Source organism: Vulpes lagopus, chromosome 7, assembly GCF_018345385.1.
Source record: "Vulpes lagopus strain Blue_001 chromosome 7, ASM1834538v1, whole genome shotgun sequence".
Lineage (NCBI taxonomy): Eukaryota > Metazoa > Chordata > Mammalia > Carnivora > Canidae > Vulpes > Vulpes lagopus.
In genome coordinates this window covers 91,062,775-91,078,433 of record NC_054830.1, presented here as the reverse complement: position 1 = coordinate 91,078,433, position 15,659 = coordinate 91,062,775, and the positions used below count along the sequence as shown (strand labels likewise).

Below are 15,659 nucleotides of genomic sequence, written 5' to 3'. Positions count from 1 at the left end.
TTAAAAAATTTAGTAGAAAACTTTAAAAGCAAAATCATTTATCTATTAAATAGGAATTTAATTGCTGGAAGTAGGAGAAAAAATTAAATAGTTGTAATAGGATTTTAAACATTTTATTTCTAAATAATATCCTCTGGGGAAGTGTGTTAAGAAATGATCCACGAGTGGCCTATTTAACTGTTCTGTTATAGTGAAGCTGCCCACTTGATATGAGCTGATGTCTACTGATGTTTACCATATGCCCTGCACATGTATTAAATAATTTAATTCTTGCAACAGCCTTCTATGGTAGATACTATTATCATCTTCCCTATTTTACAAGTATGAAACTGGGGCACGGGGAATTTTAGGAACTTGCCCAGTGTCACTTGATTAGTAAGCAGAAAAGCTGAGATTTGAACTTAGGCAGCCTATGCTGGATTTTGATATTGAGGATGACAATGGGTAGATTAAAAATGATTCTTTCAGAGGTTATTTTAATTTGTGAAAATTCTGGAAATTGCATAGAACAAAGGTCATTTATTTCTGAGCAGGGAATACTTCAGATATCCATGTAGAAAGAAAGATGTGCCAAAGAAAGGCTTATAGTAAGAGCAGGTATGAGACACAGGAGGATTTTTTTACAGCATTGTTGCATCATCCTTTCCTTTGCTTTGCACAGATAGCTGCTGTAACTAACCCTGATGACGAATGATTTTGTCACATCTTGTGAAGATTAACTAGGATTTCCCAGTAAACAAAAGTGCCCCATGATGCAGTCAGCTTTAAGCATGCTGCAGATCCAGGTGCCACAAAAGTCAATTATGAGAATGCCAGTTCTAGTAAGTCTTATCTTGTCTTTCTTTTTTAAGAGCTCTAAATACTCTTTCTTAAAACAAGTTTTTATGTAAATGTCAAGTACCTAACATACAGTGCAATATTAATTTCAGGTGTAGAATTTAGTGATTCATCACTTACATACAACGCCCAGTACTCCCCACAACAAGTGCCTGCCTTAATCCCCAATGCCCCTTTAACCTGTCTCCCAAACCACCTCCCCTCCAGTAACCATCATTTAGTTCTCTATAGTTAAGAATCTATTTTGGAGCACCTGGGTGGCACATCTTTCTTGAGCGTCTGCCTTTGGCTCAAGGTGTGATCCAGGGTTCTAGGATCAAGTCCCACATCAGGCTCTCTACAGGGAGCCTTCTTCTCCCTCTGCCTATGTCTCTGCCTCTGTGTGTGTGTGTGTGTGTGTGTCTCTCATGAATAAATGAATAAAATCTTAAAAAAAAAATCACTGTGTTTGTTTTGTTTCTTAAATTCCACATATGAGTGAAATCTTACAGTATTTTCTTTCTCTGATTGACTTATTTCACTTAGCATTATATTCTCTAGTTCTATCCACATTGTTGCAAATGGCAAGATTTCATTCTTTTTGATGGCTGAGTAATATTCCAGTGTGTGTGTGTCACATTTTCTTTATCCATTACAAATGTCTAGCATGTCTTTTCTTATCATATTCTCTCTTTCTCTTTGTGCTCCATCATGCAGAGGCCTGAAGTCAAGGTTAACATGCTGGGGGAGGAGGATTAGAGAAACAGAAGGGAAACCTAGTATTCCTTCTCCTCGAAGGCTTGATATCTGCCGGGGCTGCAGGAGGGGAGACAGTCCCATTTTAAATTAAGTTCAGTGTATTGATTATTGTATGGGATAGAATGTTCTAATTTTTGAATCTAGATTGTGCTTTGAATTTAAAGTGGTTGTACAACTGTTGAAAGTCATGGGTTCTACAGATTTTTAATCTAGGGTCAGGGAAAAAATCTTTTACTACTGAATAAATTTTAAAGGGGCAGTGGGAGTCAAAAATAAAGATGTATTTTGATTACATCCCATATGTTGTGCTTGATTAACTTGTGCAGAAAGAAATCATCAGGGGAAGCAATAGCATCTCCAACTACATAACAAGCTAAAATGTAGCTACATCAGATGGGAAGGGAGTTCAGTAGACTTGTGGATGCTGAACTGCATGCAACCAGGTAAAAACTGTGACTGCTTTTTTATGTTCTTCGTGTCTTTTGATCAGCATTTTAGATGGAGTAAGGTAATGTATGTGAAAGTACTCTGCAAATTATAAAGTTGATAGAGATGCAAATTGTAATTTTGTGTATTTTTTACATTGAATTCTGCCAATAATTATCTTTATTACGTTTGTTCCACAAACATTTGTTTTCTGATGCAGAATCTATCTTTTAAAGGATTGCATTGTTTCACTTATCATTTCTGGCTTATATTAGGAACATAACTTTTTAAAAAAAAATAACATTTTACATGAGATCTTGGTGAGGTTTTCAGATGTGGATTTTTAAGTTTAATTACAATACTGATGAGACAAATAATTTTTAATCCTTTTGAAAAAAATCTAGACAATCACAATCCAGATTTTTCTAGTGAAAAATCACTACAATAACATATATTTTTAGCTGAGATTTTGTATATCCAATGCCAGTAGGGTTGACACATTAGAAAATAATGAGATCACAGATTTTTAAAAAACAATTCATTATAAAATTTAAAATTCAGTATATACCTTTTGGTATAATCTAAGCTCCTTTGTAGAATAAAGTGAGATAAATAAATACAAAAATATATCAATTATATCTACAATATGATGGCATTTGTGTACATTTTAAATATATAGAATTATAATACGTGCATGTATTATATATATATTTTTTTATGGATTATATTAAAAGAATACACAAATTGATTGGAAGGTTATATACCAAATTTTGGTAGTGATTGGGTAAGATTAGAAGGTAGGGTATTGGAAGGGGAATGGGACTGGAGAGGGATTTTCAAAAAAGACTCAAATTTTATTTGTAATATTTTCTGTCTTTTCATAGTGAAATCGTGGATGAAAGATAACAAAATACTGGTAATTAATTCTAGATGGTTGAATCATGGATACTTGTTATATTATTTTTTATTTTTTAAACTTACCTATGTTGCTAATTCTTCAAAAGAGTCAAATAAGTGAAGGCACTATGAAACATAGTGTATAAGCTGGGCTTTCTACTCTGGAGGAATTTCTAATTTAAAAATGAACAAGTCAGCCTGAAGTGGGACAGATAGATGGTGAATGAAGATCAGAAAATAATTTCTAGATTGTATGAGATATAGACCCTGTTTTTGTCATTGAGTCCTCAACATCTTGCACAGTGCCAGATACATCGTAGAGGCTCAGTAAGTATGAATGGGTCTGATTTGAGGTCAGAGATCCAAAGAGAAAGATAGACTTAATTAATAATCCTCATTCAGGTTATCAGTTGCCATGGTAAGCCTATAATCTGTTGTTATGAGTCTTAAGAAGCATATAATCAACTACAGTCTCAGACTATAGAAAACTGTGAATTTGTGAAAGATGAAAAGAATAGTTAAATAAGTTACTATAAATAAGAGAGCTGTAAGGTATTCCTGACTCACCTGCAGCTTTGCATATTTTTCCTGTCGGAACCGAATTCTCCTTGTCACCTCCTGGTTTAGCAGAGATGTAGCCTGTTGGAAGTGTTCTTTGAAAGCCACTTGAATGGGTAACACCTGTAGTGATTTTAAAAATGAAGACTTCTGATAGCATTCCAGACCAACCATATCAGATGCTCTAGGCATTTGGCACTGGACAATGTATTTTAATTAACTTGCAGGTGCATCTTTTTGAAAACTCTTTGGTTATGGAATAGTGATTTGGTAGTAGATCCTAGCATGAAACATTAGAATAGCACAGCCTCAAAGTCCTTAGTTGTGAGACTATATTTCATGAAGTATGCAACAGAAGTCCTATAGAATTTAATAAAAACCTAGTGATTTAAGAGAATGAGAAGACAAGCCACAGACTGAAAATATGTGTAAAAGATATATCTGATAAAGAACTGTTGTCCAAAATGTAGAAGGAACAACAATAAAACCCACCAATAATAAAATGAAAACCCCAATTAAAAAGTGAGCAAAAGACGTAAATAGACACCTCACCAAAGGAGATATACAGATGGAAAGTAAGTATATGAAAAGATGCTCCACATCATATGTCATTAGGGAATTGCAGTGTAAAACAATGGTGAGATGCCACTACCCACCTATTGGAAAGGCCAAAATCCAAAACCCTGACAACGCTGGGTGCTGGCAAGATGTGAAGCAAAAGAACTCTTATTCATTGCTGGTAAGAATGCAAAATGATCACTGTGGAAGACAGTTTAGTGTTTTCTTACAAAACTAAACATACTGTTACTGCATGATCGGGCAGTGGCACTCCTTGGTATTTACCCAAGTGAATTGAAAATTATGTCCACACACACACAAAACTGTACATGAAGATTTATAGAGCTTTATTTATAATTTCCAGAACTTGAAAGTAACTAAGATACTCTTCAGTAGACAAACAAACTGTGGTACGTTAGGCAATGGATTATTATTTAGTGGTAAAAAGGAATGAACTATCAAGCTATGAGAATACATGGAGAAATTTTAAATGCATATTACTAAGTAAAAGAAGCCAGGGATGCCTGGGTGGCTCAGTGATTGAGTATCTGCCTTTGGCTCAGGGTGTGGCACTAGAGTTCTGGGATTGAGTCTGGCATCAGGCTCCCCTCTGCCTGTATCTCTGCTTTCTCTGTGTCTCTCCTGAATAAATACATAAAATAAATAAATAAATATTAAAAAAGAAGCCAATATCACATGGCTACACACTGTATGACTCCAACTATATGACATTTTGGAAAAGGATGGAAAATTATCAGTGATCTTGGAAGGGGTGGGAGAGATAAAGAGGGATGAATTGGTGGGATACAGAGGATTTGGGGGGCAGTGAAACTATTCTGTATGATGCTGTAATGGTGCAAACATGTCATTATAATTCATTATACACTTGTCCAAATCCATGAATATACAACACCAACAATAAACCTAATTCAAATTATGAACTCTTTGGGTGATAATACTGTGTTATGGAATTAGGTTCATTGATTGCCACTGATTCATTTCTACTCTGTAGGTTCATTGAATGCCACTGATATATAACTGGTGTAGGAGGTTGATAATGGGGGAGGTGTGTGAAGATAGGAAGTACGTATAAAAGAATTCTCTGTACTTTCCACTCAATTTTTCTATGAACCTAAAACTACTCTAAAAAATTAAAATCTGGTATTTTCAAAAGCCCAATAATTGATTGATTCTTTCATTTCTTTATTCATTCATAAATATTAATCACATGCCCATTGTGTGATTGGCATTCTGTATTGTATTAGGCAAAGTATGCCAGTTTAACTGAGAGACAGATCAGTAGACTATAACATGATGTGATAAGTACTGCAGTTGAAATAGAAACACAGTATTTCAGTGGTCACTAACTCAGCTAAAGAGAAAATAAAGAGAAAAGGGAAAAAAGCTATTAACTCATCTTTCACCAGTTGGAGAAGTTTCAAAGGAAGTTAGAGTTGAATTGAGTATTGTAGTATGACTATGAGTTTTCCAGTTGAAGTATTTCAGGGAAAGGCAATAGAAGCATTAAAATATGAAGAACTATAGCAATCATGAAATATGATTGATCAACTCTCTTGAACGTTATCCATTGGGCCACTATTATCATTCTAATTATGGTGCCATAAGTTACTTTCTTGATGGTGCACTTCCACATATGTAGTGGACAAATGAAGATACTGATGATTATGAAAATTAGGATCATCTAACTTAGGTGTAGAGAAGAAATTTATATTAAGATACATATTAAAATATTGTCAAATATTTCTTTTAATAAATCTAAAATGTATGTTTTTTTTTAGCTATCTTAATTAGTTTAGATAGTGTATTTTTAAAATATTTTATTTATTTATTTGACAGAAAGAGCACAAGCAGGGGGAGTGGAAGAGTCAGAGGGAGAAGCAGGTTTCCCGTGGATCAGGGAGCCTGATGTGGGGTTTGGTACCAGAACCCTACAATCATGATCTGAGCTGAAGGCAGATGCTTAACCGACTTAGCCACCCCGATGCCCCTCGTTTACATAGCTTAGATTTAATTATACTAGAATGGAATATAATAGAACCTATGAATTTGTTCAATAAATAAATATTTTAGTTAATAGATTGTTTTTTAACAGGATATTTGGTTATGATGCTCTTTACATCAGTGATTAATCCAATCTAACATCTTAATGCTAGATTGGGCTGTTTCCTTTTCAGCTAATGTGATACATACCAACAATTCAGCAATAACACCTTCATTACATACAATGAAGCCTAATATTAGACTAGTTGTATTCTGTTGCCAGTCTTTGGTTAGTGGGCTTCAGCCATTGAAATAAACTCTTTAAAAATGGTGTACTTGCAAGGTGCATGAATCCTATTATTGTCATATACTTGAACACAGACTTTTCACAGAATCATTCAGGGTGGCAATGGCTCTAGATCTGATTTCAGTTAACATTTACTGCTCTATGCTTGGCAGTGTGGCACTTACTATTACTTTTATTCTTTTTTACTGTATACTATCAGTAGGGGACTGATGCTTTTATATTTAATGTAATCTTACATTATGATTTGGGGAGCTGAGTGTGATCATCTTCCTTTATAGAGTAAGTTTTTCATCCTCAAATACCTCTCTTTTCCACATCCCCAATATTCAATCTATGCAATATCATAAAGATGGTGATTAGAAGGGAAGGCTATTTTCCACAATGAGATATTTAGTGAACAGAGTACATGATAGATGTTGAAAAAAATAAATTATAAGCAAAGTGACAAAACAACACATAATACATTAACTCAAGGAATTTGGGCTAAGCTGCTGGGCAAGAACAGAATAAGAATAATTAATGAGGGCTCAGGGGATGTCTAGACTTTTTTTTTTTTCAGTTCAATTTTACTGAGGCAGCATCTTTTTTGAAAAATTATAAAAACATCCTAGGCTTTTTAGGATCCACTATCAAAACAGTTAGGGGTAAACCAACAAAGCTAACATTTCTTGTGAAAGAGTCTTGAATATCCTCGATGACTTTCACAAATCATTTTTAAAGAACTGTTTTAACTCATTCACAGAAACATCTGATGAGTAAGCACCTGGCACTATGGTATAGAGGTGACTGACGGTCATGTGCCTGGCCTTCAAGGACCTCACAAAAAAGTAAACTGATTATTACAATAATGGCCATAACAACTGCTTACCATGCACCCTGGATATGCCAAGCTTCATTCCAAACATTTTACACATATGTCCTTTTAGCTTCGTAATAACCCCAAATTATAGGAACTATCACTAATTCAACTTGTGGAGGAGAAACACAGAGACACTGGGAGGGTGAAGACACTTACTCAAAAACATGACTTGTATAAGACACAACTGAGAATCCAACTAAAATCCGTCTGTCCCCAGGACAGACAGAGATGAAAAGTACAAAAAACTTTTTTCAGAGATAGTACTATGGAAGAAGCAACAAACTTTGGTGACATATTTAGGTTGGGGTGAAGGGACAGAAGCTATAGTCTCCCAGATTTCTGGCTTGAAGGACTGGGCGAAAGGTAGTGCTCCTCCCTTAGGCAGAATCTGGTGTGGGGAGGGGAGAGGGAAGAGAAGGTGCTGGTTAAACTTGAAATTCACTGGTTAGAGTTGGCCAGTTATGTAGGTCTGGAACACAGACTACTCTAGCCATCATTAGCATATGGATAGTTGTTGAAGCCAGGGGTTTAGATGAAATCCCCCAGGGAGAATTCATAGCATGTCAAGCATTGAGGCCCCCCAGTAGAATCTTGTGAGATAGTAAAATTATCAAAGGGTGGGAACATGAGGAGCCTGAGAAGGAGTGGCCTGAAATGAAGGAGGAAAAGCAGGAGAGAGTGGTATTGAAGTGGTTCCTCTTAGTTGAGCACAATAGCACATATAGAAGAAGTGGCAGTTCAAAAGCCCTGAATACTAGTTATAGGAACGTAATTCTATCTCTAATTTCTTTAAAATTGCTATCCCAAACTTTCCTGTACTTATTAAAATACTTCTGATCTTAAATCCTCTGTGATTCCTCTCAGGTCAAACTCTGGATTCATGAGAAGGTGAAATTATGCATTCCTAAGAGGAAATACCATAAGCCCCAAATAGAAAATGTCTTAACAGATAGCATTCTGCACAAGATACCCAGAAGTATTTTCCTTAATTATCTTTGCACATTTATAACCTTTTCTCAAGTTAATCGACATACTCTACCACCATGTTAGGTGTAGACAGAGGCAGTGGAGAGGGAGAAAATATCTCACACACCAAGAGAAAAAGAAATGATGAAAGGCAAAGTTGGGCATAATTTTCTTTTGGAAACGGAAACACCTGCTACATTTCCTGGAGCCTAAAATGGCCTCTGTTGCTTTCGCTACTGCTCTAACCATCTGCTGAGCTGCAGAGAGGTGGTCTGCAGCAGCTGAAAGCCGCTACAAATGCTTCAAGTCAGGCTTGTTGGCACAGTAAGGAAGCCAGGGATGTATTGATGCCAAATGCAGGTCCTATTTCTTTCCCTTTGCTGCCATGAAAAAAATTAACCAAGGCCTTAAGAGCTGCCGTTGACATAAACATGATTTAATGTCTTTTTAGCATTTTCAGGAACCACAGAATTAGCAGAAGCCTTGGAGATGTTTAAGAGTGGAATCTCGAAAGTAGTTCTCCTGCAAGCCATTTTAAAAGCAGATGTCGTGAGCATACTTCAGTACAGCTGCCTATTAGGTGACAGTACTTCAAATGCATAGAACGTGAAGGAAATGTACACTCTGTTTTCTCTATAGGATGGCAACCAACACCTGCCTCTCTTAAGTGTGGGACCAGATTTCCTGGTTGTTGCCTACTTTGCCTTTCGTTTCCTGTGTTTCTTTCCAGCATGATGAAGAAAGCCCTGATTAAATTAGGAGAGCTGTCAATATGAATCTATAGATACAGTATCTGTGTAATCATTTATTTACACAACTATCTCTTTGATTACGCAGGGAGCTTCTTGAGAGTTGGGGCCAGATCGTCTTGGGTTTAAATTCCAATTGCACTTCTTACTAGTTTGTGAACTTGGGCAAGAGACTTAGCTGCTTTGAGTCTCAGTTTCTTCATGTGTGTCTCACTGTCTTTGTGATGCTGAATGAAGCTACGGTCTTCAAAAGTACCTAAATGGGTACCTGACATAAGTAGATGCTCAACAAATGTCGATGGAATAAAAGACATAAAAGCTCCTGTTTTAGGGTGAATGTGGAAATTTGATTAATGTTTGCCTTGTAATTGTATAAGGGCTCTTTCTTCATTTGTGAAGCAAGTCTGTGGCTGAAAGTGTGAATGGTTATGCTGACCTGCTGTCTATTTGATTGGTGAGAGAATTCAGAGGAATCTTAGAGAACTGGAGGGTTTGGACATGATTCCGTTTTTCCTTTTTTTTTTTTTTTTGAGAGAGAGACGATGAGAGAGAGAGAGAAAGAAAGAGACAGAGAGGTGGGGCAGAGGGTGAAGGACAGAGAGAATCTTAAGCAGTCTCGTGCCCAGCACAGAGCCCCACCCAGGCTCAGTTTCATGGTCCTGAAATCATCATGACCTGAGCTGAGCTGAAATTAAGAGTTGGGTGCTTAACTGACTGAGCCCCATGATCCCTGTTTTTATATCCCTATCCTATATTCCCTTTTCTCTGTCTCACCAAAATGTACTTTTGTTTTAAGACACTGTGCACAGTTATCTGCTTTTTGGAAAGCTGGCTTAAAAACCAATTCGTATTGGCAAATGGCTAAAAATGGCTTAAAACAGTGCTTTTTAAACTGTGTTCTGATACTTCCTAGGGATTCTTCAGGGAAGTCTAATGAAAAGCTGCAGGGATTTGGAGCTTCAAACCAGTGATTCTTAGTACTCCATCCCAGCCCTAATTTTAATCTAAAAAGTTATATTTTTTATAAAATAAGTTATGCATATATGTATGTTTTCTGCTTAAGTACATACATATATATTTACTTACTTAAGGAATAGGTTTTACTGTTTTTAAAAAGATTAATCTTCAAAGACGATTTATGATTACTGACCGGCTTATCTCCTTTCAGCTCATGTACTTTTGTCATGAGACTCAATAATTTTACTAACAGGGATTCTTTAATCCTAGAATCCTAGCAAATGATAGAAAGTGATAGTCACTAGGGATCACCATGTGGTTGCTAAGATTTACTTCATCTTCTTCTTTGATAGAATTATTAGATTGGTAATAAAGCATTTGACATGGAACATTTGAACTTAGCAAAGTATATCATGTATTCTCATGGATAAGAAGTATAAGTATGAATCAAATGTCTTATAATTAAGTGAACAATTGACAGAATATTAGCAAAAGACCTGATTTCTAGATAAATACCCATCTGGAGAGAAATTCCTATCGACAGTGTCAGGGTTGTGTTCAATAGTCTCGTCATATTCCTTCCTTTCAGAATTTGTGATTTTGGTGAAGCTATAGAGGAAAGTCTCATCAAATTTGCAGATGACAAAGCTGGGAGGGATAAAGAATGTGTTGGATGGCAGAATTAGGATCCCAAAAGATCCTGACAGGGTGAAACATTTTGAAGTGAAAAAACATAATGAAATTTAACAGGGACAAAAATGAGGTCCTGTACTTGGGTCAAAAAACAGAAATACAGCTACACTTTCCGGGGATGATGAAATTGTAGCTTCTGAGCAGAATGTGTAAAAATGCTTAGAGGTATTAGATGACAGTCATATTTCTAGAAGTAAACAATGTGATGCGGATGTCCCCAAAGCTACTGTGAGTTTAGGGGATGCATCAGTTAAATAAACAGAATGTAGAATGAAGATGGGCACAGACCCATTTTTCTTAAGACTGCTCAGATTTTGCAGGGATAATGTACCTCTCAAAGTAGACAAACTGAAACACTTTCAAAGGAAACTGAATATAAAGACTTTGAACTCTGTTGCATGTGGAGAGTTCCGGCCTGAACTTCAGGCAATAGATACTATATGGCCTAGAGACAAGAATAGGATGTACCAGGGGCACCTGGGTGGCACAGTCATTTAAGCATCTGACTCTTGGTTTTGACTCAGGTCGTTATCTCAGGGTCATGAGATTGAGCCTCAAGTGGGCTCAGCACTGAGTGCAGTCTTGGGATTCTCTTTCCCTCTCTCTAAAATGAATAAATAAATCTTTAAAAAAGAAAAAGAAAAGGATGTGCCAAAGACACTATCTAAAAATATTTAAATTGTTATTTAGAAATTTTTGGTGAGACCAAATGAGAGAATTCAGATCGATGAGAAATTTCAGATTGATGGACAGTAATTCAGTATAAGGAAGAATATTTTAGCTATAATAACTGTCCAAAAAGGGTGCAATCTCTATGAGATAATTTTTCTTCTCTTTTTAATTATTATTTGTTTATTTGAGAGAGAGAGAGACTTCACAAAAGGAGAGGGGGAGGAGCAGAGTGAGAAGCAGACTCCTCACCGAGCAGGGAGCCCAACATGGAGCTGGATCCAAGGTCCTTGAGCTGAAGACAGCACTTAACAGGCTGAGATACCCAGGGCCCCTAATTTGTTCCTCTCAGTGGTGGTGCTGGATTAGACTGGACTGCCAGTGACAGAGATACAAAGTGAATACATTTTAAAAGATGGCCTAATGTGATAACTTGTGATATCTCTCCCAGCCTGACGTTTCATGGCTTATAATTTAAGACACAGTAACAGCCATGTGGGATGATGTTTTAAGGCAAAATGGCGCTTCCTTTACTTTTCACCTTGGATGCAACTTCATAATTGCCTCTTTCCCATTTTAGCTAAAAAAAAAAAACATTTAAATTTTAAAATTTAGCATATTATCAAAATTATCTTACCTTCTTACTTTTCAAAATTTTATTTTTATTTTTATTCTTTTTAAAGATTTTATTTATTATGGGGGATGGGGAGAGAGAAAAAGTGAGGGGAGGGTTAGAGGGAGACTCTCAAGTAGACTCCTTACTGAGCACAGAGTCTGAAGCGGGGCTTGATCTCATGACCCAGAGATTAAGACCTGAAGTCAAGACTTACATTCTTAGCTGAATGAGACACCCAGCCTCCCCTACTTTTCAAAATTTTAATTTTAAATTCCACAATAGAAGAATGTGACTGAATGAAGCAATTCTTCTCAGATTCTAGGCAAAGTTGAGTGCTTTAGAAAGCAAGTAATAATGAAATTTGAAAGAACCCCTTCATTAAAAACTCTGGATAGTTAAATCAAATAGGCAAACAAAACCAAACCACAATAATGTTGCCTTCTATAAACGTTTCACTTCACAGATTCAATTTAGAATAAAAGATATTGAAAAGAAATTATTTATTTCTAGGTAAGAGATACTCTGATTTTTTTCTAGTTTTTCTGTAACTCTGCCAAGCCATTCAAACACCATGGACCTTTAATTGGATAACCCAGGAAAATGCAGTCTCCTAACAAAGGCAAGTGGTGATCGGTAGATATGCCAATCAGGGCTCTTAATTGCAAATAGCAGAAAAGAGATTCATTAATGGTGTGGAGCTTGAGGATGCATTCACAATTACCTGGAAAGGTTGTTTAAACAAAGATGTTGATTCAGTAGGTCTAGAGTGGGGCTTAATAGTTTAAATCCCTAATAAGTTCTCAGGGGATGCTGCTGGTACTGATTTTGGACCATACTTTGAGGATGATGTGTTAAAAGATAGCAGAGATTTTCAGAATTCCTGAGAGTTTTAGAGGAATGGACTTGAGGCCAAACTTTTAAGGACAATGTCCCATATTCTACTGGGCTTGATAAGGAGAATTTTGCCAGTTCTGTTGGTACCATCAAGCTGTGTACTGTCAAGATTTCAGTGTACTTTTCTGCAACAACTAGTGATGCCAGCAATGATGCCAATTCTGAAGCAGGAATTCAACTTGCATCCAGTGTCCAAAATCCAGTTGTTTCTGATATTACCCACCCCATGCTCCTGTAGTAGTGAAAAGTTATCCCCACGGAAGGTCAGGATCATCTGACTGTTGGAGCCAAGATTAGGGAAGGTTATGTGGCTGAGTCGGGGGGAGCAAGGGGACTGGAAATTTTAGTACTCTATCCTACATTGGAGAAGCAGGACTCATGTTTGCAGAAACATAGGTGTCAATATTAGAAAATTCTACTAAATTAGCCCCACCAGTACACTTTAAAGCTTAGTTTAATTTATTGACTTCAGATTTCTACTTCTTTGGGACATCTGAACTCAGAGTGAACAAATCTCTTCTGGAAACTGATGTGGGTGATGGTGTGGAAGTAAAACTATGCAAGTTCTTCTAAATGTGATCAGTTGGTATTCTATAAAAGCTTTTATACTGAGAAATGATTTTGCAACACCCAGACATCGTTCTGGGTGTTGAGATAGTAAGGAAAAATAAGACATGAATCTTGAGTTAAGGAGTTTGCAGTTTAATAAGGGAAATAGTCGAGTAAATAGAGTATTTCAATATAGACACTTATTTTTATGTATGAAAAGATTAGATGCCAGAGAAAATAATGGTTTTGTATATGCATATCTAAAGTTTTTGGTTTTTATTGAAACTAGGTATGGTGTGGATTGAATAAATAGCAGCTTTTGTGAAGGCCCTATTTTATGTTTAGAAATGCACAGAAAGCCCAGAATTTGGGATTTTCATGACACTATCCAATTTTTCTCTTTTAGTTCCCCTTTTCCTCTTCCTTTTCTTCCTTCCACCCTCTTTCCATTCTTCCCTCTTTCCTCTCTTCCTTCCTTCTTCAAAGAATACAACTTAAAAGGACAAAATGAGATCGCCTGGGTGGCTCAGCTGGTTAAGCATTGAACTCAGGATATGGGCTCAGGTCTTAATCTCAGGGTCACGAGATTGGGCTCCACGTGGGGCTGTGAGCTTAGCACCAAGTCTGCTTGAGAGTCTTTCCCCCACCCCTTCCTGTTCTCCTCCTGCTCATGCTCTCTCTCTCTAAAATAAATAAATAAAATCTTGAAAAAAAATGAATAGACAGACAAAATGAACAAATAGAATGATTAAACAACTAATGTTCCCATCCTAATCAATGGGCTACCTGGAATTGCCTCTTGTACATTCACTAATAAAGCTGATTTTATGAGACTACATCATAAATGTTTCCAAGGACATACTTTCTTGCTCTATTATTTCTTTTTAATCGCTTATTTAGTATTTGTTTCTAAGAATTGAATGAAGAAGGAATAATATATTTAGTGTTTCTCACTGTATACGTCCTCAGTGACTCTTTAAACGTTTTTTTTTCATGGTCAAGAATATTGATTTCTGTAAGTAATGAGTTCACCTTCCTTATGTTAAAAGTGAATGCTTCTAAAGTTCCTCTACCTTTATCATTTTCTGAATATGTATAAGCTTTCTGTAGTAATAGTATTTTTTAAAAAAGATTTTATTTATTCATGAGAGACACACACACACACACAGAGAGAGAGAGAGGCAGAGACAAGGCAGAGGGAGAAGCAGGCTCCATGCAGGGAGCCCCATGTGGGACTCAATCCCGGGACTCCAGGATCACGCCCTGAGTCAAAGGCAGATGCTCAACTGCTGAGCCACCCAGGCATCCCTGTAGTAGTAGGATTTATTTAAACATATTACACTCTAATTAATCATTTATGTTCCTGAGCTTAGTGAAGATTGTACCTTTTGGCTGTTTAGTTTCAAAACCAGAAATTTATAAATGACGAGACTGGGTGAATCTGAAGTGGCTTTGCTTCTTCACACCGTGAAAGGAGGCTTGCTATGCCATACTTTTGCCACAGAGGGGCATTACCTGCCTTCTCTTTTGTATCAGTCCTCTATGGCAAGAGAATAAACCCCTAGAAACTCATTTTTCATTTGCTTTAAAAGGAAAACAATATATTAATACACAAAAAACCCCTCAGAACTAGTGGCCACTTACAAGTTATATGTGATTTTTAAGCTAGAGAGAGTAGATTATCATAGGCAGCATAATCCTTTACATCTTCTCAAGACAGAGCGATTATTTCTTTTCTAGCCATATCAAATTTCCTTATGTAAAATACTTCGATATTTCAAGAAAAGCTATGACCCTTATTTCAATTGAATTCTGGGCCAAATAGGACTTGGGGAAACAATGCATCTCATTGGCGGCAACTGCTACCCGAAAGAAACACACGACTCTCATCAGAGAATAGTTGCACTAGAAATATGTTTTGAAAATGTGGTCTCTATTCCCTGATGTCACCCCCTGTCCCCCTCTTCTCTCCCACCCCAAAATTGCTGGTGCATATACTCTTGCTGCTTCCTGAACATACATAATATCAGGTTTCAGAAAGAGGAGAGAAACCAGGAAGAACTAGAAAGAACAAAACACTAATAAAGATCCCGTGTTTGTACAATATTCCCAGTACAAGTGGCACATACTTGATTCCTCATATCTAATACAAGGTAATAGAGATGATTATCCAGTCCAGTTTGAGTCTGAATCTAAATATGATCCTAATTAAGATCCTGATCACAAGATTCACACACGCACAATACTTTCAAGCAGAGCCTAATTAAAATAGCACTAAAGAGACAGTCTTCTGACATTTCTTTTTAGAAAAAAAAAAAGCATCAACACAGCTGCAGAGAGCTGTTCTCTAGAAGTTCCTGTAAAAAGGAACAGTGATGCAAAGGC

General features: G+C 36.6%; 1 long non-coding RNA gene across 3 annotated transcripts in view; it reads right to left on the bottom strand.

The window, feature by feature from the left end:
• LOC121494239 overlaps positions 1-15,659 on the bottom strand; it is an 89,448-nt gene that overhangs the window by 54,633 nt on the left and 19,156 nt on the right. For all 3 annotated transcript variants that reach the window (XR_005988769.1, XR_005988768.1, XR_005988770.1), the window contains exon 2: positions 3,466-3,579. This is a non-coding gene — a long non-coding RNA (uncharacterized LOC121494239). The remainder of the gene's footprint in view (positions 1-3,465; positions 3,580-15,659) is intronic.